Raw genomic sequence first — 7,132 nt, 5'->3', positions numbered from 1 at the left:
GGGGTTGGGGGGGTGGGAGGAGGAGGACCTCCAAAATACAACTGAGATGGAATTTCCCACCATCCCTAAAGGTGATGGCTTGAAGCAGAGTTGGTGAATTTACAAAATGTAAGGAAATCTGATGTGTCTTTCACCTGAGTGCTGTGGAGGAAATTTATAGCCTTTACTTGATTAAATGGATTTTCTGACAAGCTGTGTGTGAAATACCTACTCCCTATCATCACCACACACAATAGATTTTAATTCTTATTGTTGAAAATTTACCAAAACATGTGTAATTAGTTTTTGCTGCATAACAAACTCAAGATCATAGTGGCTTATAACAACAAATGCTGCTTTTCTTTGCCCATGGACTTCAGGCTCTCTGTGGCTCTGCAGGAATCAGTTGGACTTGACCCCAAGCCACAGTTTGAGCTTACGTCTATTCCACGTGTCTCCTCATTGCAGTACCAGGAGCTCCCCAAGGCACATTCCTCTTATTGCAGATAGCAGATGGCAGAAGCATAGCATCCAAGCTACACACAGGCATTTAAAGCCTCTGCTTAGCATCACATATGCTCACATTTTATTGGCTGAAGCAAGTCACATGGCCAAGTCCAGGGAGGTGTGGATGTATGTTCCACCTACTCTGTTGAGAAGCAGTGCAAGGTCATGTGGCAAAAGAAGTCAGAGGGCGAGAAATAAAATCCAATTTTGAACAACACATTAGCCCATTTTCCTGCCTTGGTAAACCTAATGAACCTGTATAAAGCTGTCTAGGTTGATGAAGGCTCTGACCAGCCAGGGACTCTCCAGGACCAAGAATGTAAGCAGGCACAGAGATGGCTGCTTCTTCATAGAATGCTGAGGCTGTTATTTTAAATATACCCTGCTCATTTCTTATGAACCTGATCTGAAGGCAGCAAAAAAACAAAAAACAGTTAACTTAGGGAATACTTTGTGTGGTCTGGTTAGTCAAGATTTCCTTAATTGAATACAAATTAACTTTTTATTTTATTTTATTTTTATTATGTTATGTTAGTCACCAAACAGTACTTCATTAGTTTTTGATGTAGTGTTCCATGATTCATTATTTGCATTTAACACCCAGTGCTCATTGTAATATGTGCCCTCCTTAACTTTATTTTTTAATTTAATGATTATAAATTTTAAGGAATATTTAGTACAAATTCAGTATGTGGTTTTTTATAGAAAAATTTCAAAGAAATAGTATATGGTATAGTAATAACAGCAAGGATGATGACAAAATATATTGAATGCTTAGTATGTGCCAGACACATTTAATCCTCAACCAATCCTATGAGTTAAGTTATATTAGTATCCCAAATTTACAGATAAAGAAACTGAAGCCTAATTACTAGTTAATTATTTTTCCCAGGGTCATACAGCCAGCCAGAAACATGAAACATTCTTGAACTGAACATCTCTTAGCTTTATTGTTCTTGTCTATAAAATGAAAATAATAAAGCCCACCCTGATATTATTACTGATAAAGGTAATATCTATAGCAGCCAGGTATATTGTACACTTTCTATAAAAGATACCTACTTTAAAGGACCACAGCTTCTTGATCTGTAACAGGAAGGCAATCCCTGAGGCCCTTCCTCGCTGTAGGAAGTAGGCTTAACTATTCTGGTAATCAACTCCAGAGAGGGCATAATAGCAGATAATCAAGTTATTAATTTCTTCCAAGCTTCTTTCCAAATTACTGAATGAGGACTTGAAAACAATATTGAGGCAGGGTTGAAGATTTTTTAAGAAGTATTGTGCTTTCATCTCTTTCCTGTGGTAGGAGGTGGAGATTCAAAACAGAGGGTGGAGGGAGAACTACAAATTGGTGGTTGAGCTTGTATCAGTCTTTTCCTGGGAGCTAGCTGGTGGAAAGCTAGGGAATAGAGGCCTAACAGCCTCAAAAAGCCCACATACCAGAGAAATCAATCATCACCTTGTATTTTATATCTAGACTAAAGATGCCATTCCTGTTGCAAATCCATTTTATAATCCCTAAAGACATGTAAAATCAAAAGACCATAAAAGAATTTTATTAGCAAATTGAGAAGTCGTAAGAATCAATAGAACATGCTTCCTTGTGAAATGTGTGGTTTGTTTTTTTTTTAAGATTTTATTTATTTACTTGACAGAGAGAGACACAGTGAGAGAGGGAACACAAGCAGGGGGAGTGGGAGAGGAGGAAGCAGGCCTCCCACAGAGCAGGGAGCCTGATGTGGGGCTCGATCCCAGGACCCTAGGATCATGACCTGAGCTAAAGGCAGATGCTTAACGACTGAGCCACCCAGGTGACTCTGGAACGTGTTTTAAAAAGAATCAATCAGACCCCATAGCCATTGAAAGGATAATAAAAAAATATGGACAACTCCACATACAGAAGTTCAACAACTTATTTGGAATGGGCCGATTCCTTGAAATCCACAAAGAATCTAAACTTACCCAAGATGAAATAGTTAACCTGAATAGTCCTAGAACTATAAAACCAGTTAGGTTATTTATAGTATAATTATAATTAAAATGTATAATTGAATGTATAATTAAATGTATAATTAAAAAACTTTCCACAAAAGAAATCTCTAGGCCAAGATAGTTTCACTGGCAAATTGTACCAAACATATAATAAAATCGAATATACGCAATCTCTTCCAGGACGTAGAGGAGTGAAAATGTATCAGCTAGTTTTATGAGGTCAGCTTTACCCTGATATCAAAATCAGACAAAGTGTGCAAAAATTAAAACTACAGATGAACATCTCTCATGAATTTAGGTGCAGAAATACTCAACAAAATATTACCAAATTGGATCTAGGAATATATAAAAGGAATCATACACTATGACCAAGTAGAATTTATTCTAGGCATAAAAGCTGGTTTCATCATTCAAACAAATAATTTAAATTTATCTACTATATCAATAAGCTAAGAAGAAATATATGATCATGTAAATTGAAATAGAAAAAGCATTTGGCAAACTCCCAAACCAACTCATGATAAAAACTCTCAGCAGGTTATGAATAGAAGGGAATCACTTCAACCTGATAAAGAGCATCAACAAAACCCTTCAGCTAACATCATAGTGAGTGGGGAAAGACTGAATGCCTTCCCCCTAAAATTGGGAACAAGTCAAGCCAGTGATGTCTACTTTCACCACACTTATTCAACATGCTACTGGAAGTTCTAGGCTCTGCAATAAGATCGGAAATAAAAATAAAAAGCATATATAATAGAAAGAAAGACATAAAACTTGCCTTATTTGCAGATAACATGATTATCTACACAGAAAATCCCAAGTAATCTACCAAAAACTATAAATAATAAGCGAGTGCATTAGTCTACTAGTGCTGCTGCCATAAGAAAATACCACAGACTGGGTGGCTTAAACTACAGAATTTACTTTCTCAATGTTCTGGCGGCTGGAAGTCCAAGATCAAGATGTTGACAAGGTTGATTTCTGGCTTGCAGACTGTCAGCCTTTTCCCTGTGTCCTCACATGGAATTTCCTTTGTGTGCAGGTCCGATGTGCATTTTTCTTCCTCTTCTTATAAGGACACCATTCTTACTGCATTAGGGCTCCACCCTTATGACCTCATTTAATCTTAATTACCTCCTAAAAGGCCCTATCTCCAAATACACTCACACTGGGTATTAGGGCTTCAACATGAATTTTGAAGGGATTGAATTCATTCCATAACACTGAGTTTAGTCACATTCTAGGATACAAAGTCAAAACACAAAAATCTCATATTTCTAAATACTAGTAGTGAATAATTGAAAAAAAAAAAGGGTACCATGTAAAATAACTCCTCTCAGAAGGAAATATGTAGGTTTAATTCTAACAAAATATACATAGAATCTATGTGCTGAAACTCTGAAATGCTGATGAAATGAATCAAAGAAGACCTAAATATATGTAGAGCCATACCATGTTCATGGATTGGAAAATTCAACATAGGAAAAATGTCAGTTTTCCCCCAAATTGACCCATGGATTGGAGGCAATTCAACCAAACTCCTAGCAGAATTTTTATAGATATTTGACAAGCTGATTCTAAAGTCAGTATGAAAGGCAAAGAAACTAGCATAGCCAAAAGAATATTGGCCTTAGAAGAATCCCACTATTCAAATTTAAGATTTACTTCAAAATAACCAAGACAGTGTGGTATTGGCAGAGAGAGAGATACATAGATTAATAGAACACAATAGAGAGTACAGACATAGACACAAATATGAATGGCTGATTTTTGCCAAACATGCAAATGCAATTCAGTGGAGATATGATAGTATGTTTAACACATGGTATTGGCATTCATACAAACAAAAAAGTGAACTTCAATCTAAACCTTACACATTATACAAGAATTAACTCAAAATGGATCATAGATCCTAATAGTAAAAAAAAAAGAAAAGAAAAGAAAATATACAACTCTAAAACTTTTCGAGGAAAATGTAGAATATCTTTGTGACCTGAGGTTAGGCAAAGAGTTCTTAGACATGACAGCAAAAGCCCAATTCATAAAAGAAAAAAAATGATAATTTGGATTTAATCAAAACTGAAAGCTTTTGTTCTGTGGAAGATTGTTAAAGAATGAAAACACAAGCTAAAAACTTGGAGGAAACATTTGCAAATCATGTATCTAACAAAAGGCTTGTATCCAAAATATGTTAAAAAACTGTCTTACTCAACAAACAACCCAGTGGAAAAATTGGCAAAAGACTTAGACAGACCCTTCACCAGAGAGTATATGGATGGCAACTAAGCACATGAAAGATGTTCAACATCATTAGCCAGTAGAGATATGTAAATTCAAACTATAATGAAATATCACTATGTACCTATCAGAATGGCTGAAATAAGAAATGCTATCAGTGCCAGGACCTGGTGAAGATTCAGCAGTACAGAAGTCCTGTGTACATTGCTAGTTGAAATGTAAATTGGTGCAGCCAGTCTAGAACAGTTTGGCAGTTTCTTATAAAAAATAAATATACACGTGTCATCTCACCCAGCAATCCCATTTTTAGGTATTTGCCCTGGAGAAATGAAAATTTATGTTCATTCAGAACCCTGTCCACAAATGTTTAAAGCTATTCTATGAATAATTACCAAACACTGGAAACAATCTAAATGTCCTTCAGTGGGTAGATGGATAAACAAAGTGGGATATCTATACATTAAGAGGCAAGAAACTATTGATACACATAACAATGGGGATAAATCTCAAAGGCATTATGCTGAGTGAAAGGAGCCAGTATGGAAAGGTTACATACTGTATGATTCCATTTATACAAGATTTGAAATTCTCAAAAAGAAGTATAGTGAGAGAGAGCAAGTAAGTGTTCATCAGGGGTTAAGAGTGGAGAAGAGGGTGTAACTAAGGCAAGGCAGTCTAAGAGAGCTTTTTGGGTGATGGAACTATTCTGTATCTTGATTGTGGTGGAGGTTACACTACTCCGTTGGTGTGCTTAAACCCATGGACCTGTCCATACAAAAAAAAGTCAATTTTGATGTATATTAATTTTAAAAAGTCATATTTTTGGGGGGACAGATTTTTTTTAATTAGAATAAATAAATACACATTATGGCAGAAATTATTATTGTCCCCTAATATCCATCCTCCCTTTCTTCCTTTTAATAATGGACTTCTCTCTGTGAGTGTTGGGAGGGCAGATGGCTGCCCAGAGACTGTTTTCCCAGCCTCCCTTGCAGCTAGATGTAGCCCTGTAACTGGGTTTTGCCAAGTGAGATAAGAGTACCTCCTTGAAAAAAAGGCAATTTATGCCCTCCCTTTCCTTCTTCCTCTTCTCCTGGAGGTGGTGCTGATGAGCTACTCTCAACCACAAAGATGAGGACCACTGGAGCAGGCGACTTAGACCAATGTGGGGCCAGCTGGGAACCTGGGTGATCTCATGGAGTGGAGCCCAACTTTCTGCCCTGGACTGGTAGGTAAGAGAAAAAGAAACTCTGAACTAATGTAGGATAAAGCATTTTGCAGTTTCTTTGTTAGACCAGCTTAATCCTTACCATAATTAATACACATTATTCATTGTAGAAAAATATAAAGGGTAAAATAAAAGTCATCCAGAGTCTTACCCTCCGAGACACACCTTGATCTCACCTTGGCCCTTTCGCTATGCTGGTAGGGTATCATTAAAAAAAGAAATCTTCCAAAGATAATGAGCTTATCTGGTATTGTGTAGATTTCTTAAAGAATCCTGGATTTGGGAGGGAGGATACAGGGATAAAATTCCCCCTTAGATTTCAATACCCACCCCCCTTCCCAGGAAATACCACTGCCTGGAGATTGTGCCATTAACACATTACTACTCAGGGTCAGAGTGAAACCAGGTTTATAACCAGTTCTTGAGGAGGACATGTTCCTGTAGTACTTTGAGTGAGAGAAATTAGTTCAAAATCCTTAAGAGCTTGGTCTTTGGAGCTGGAAAGTCATGGGTTCAAGGCCTAGTTCTACTTCTTATTTGTGTGTGTAACCTTGAGCAGGTGTCTTAACTTCTCAGAATTTCAGTTTCCTCTGCTCTAAAATGAGAATGAATAATAGCACCTCCCGTATGGGGTTGTTGTTTGAATTAAATGTGATGATAGACATAATTAGAGCACTGGGCCTATCACATAATAAGTTCTCAGAAATGGGGGGCTAGTTGATTATTCATACACCACATGTTGAGGACCTACAATATGCCAGGCACATCTCTAGGCACTGGGGAGATAGCAGTGAGTGACACAAAAAAGATCCTTGCTTTCTTGGATCTTACCTTCCAGTGGAGGAGACAGGCAATAAACAAAATTTTTTAAATGATAGTAGATCTGATGAAATTGAGATGGAAACTGGCTTATTGTTAGTAACACTAATAGCTTGGGCATGTGTGAGGATGTTTGGCTCCAGTTTCCTCCCTCAGTTCTGCAGTGTCTATGCAGAGAGCTGGGCAGGGTGGGTATGAACAGTGACGACATGAAAGGACTTACACAGGAGAGCTCGTGCAATGAAAACTTCATGGGCCATGGCAGGTGCCCTGCTCTCTATGTGAAGTGTTCTCCATTGCTGAGAATGGCTGAAGCCTTCACCTGTCAGAGCCCTGCAGTTACAGGGCAGGAGGCAGAAGTCTCTGGTA

The 7,132-nt window shown here is 37.6% G+C and overlaps 1 long non-coding RNA gene across 1 annotated transcript in view; it reads left to right on the top strand.

The window, feature by feature from the left end:
• Positions 1 to 5,573: 5,573 nt before the first annotated feature.
• LOC115941314 (uncharacterized) overlaps positions 5,574 to 7,132 on the top strand; it is a 72,621-nt gene continuing 71,062 nt past the window's right edge. The window contains exon 1 of the long non-coding RNA XR_014149229.1: positions 5,574 to 5,948. This is a non-coding gene — a long non-coding RNA (uncharacterized LOC115941314). The remainder of the gene's footprint in view (positions 5,949 to 7,132) is intronic.

This window comes from Leptonychotes weddellii, chromosome 10 (assembly GCF_054177405.1).
Source record: "Leptonychotes weddellii isolate Sample4059 chromosome 10, ASM5417740v2, whole genome shotgun sequence".
NCBI lineage: Eukaryota > Metazoa > Chordata > Mammalia > Carnivora > Phocidae > Leptonychotes > Leptonychotes weddellii.
This window is presented reverse-complemented; position numbering and strand designations above follow the sequence as displayed.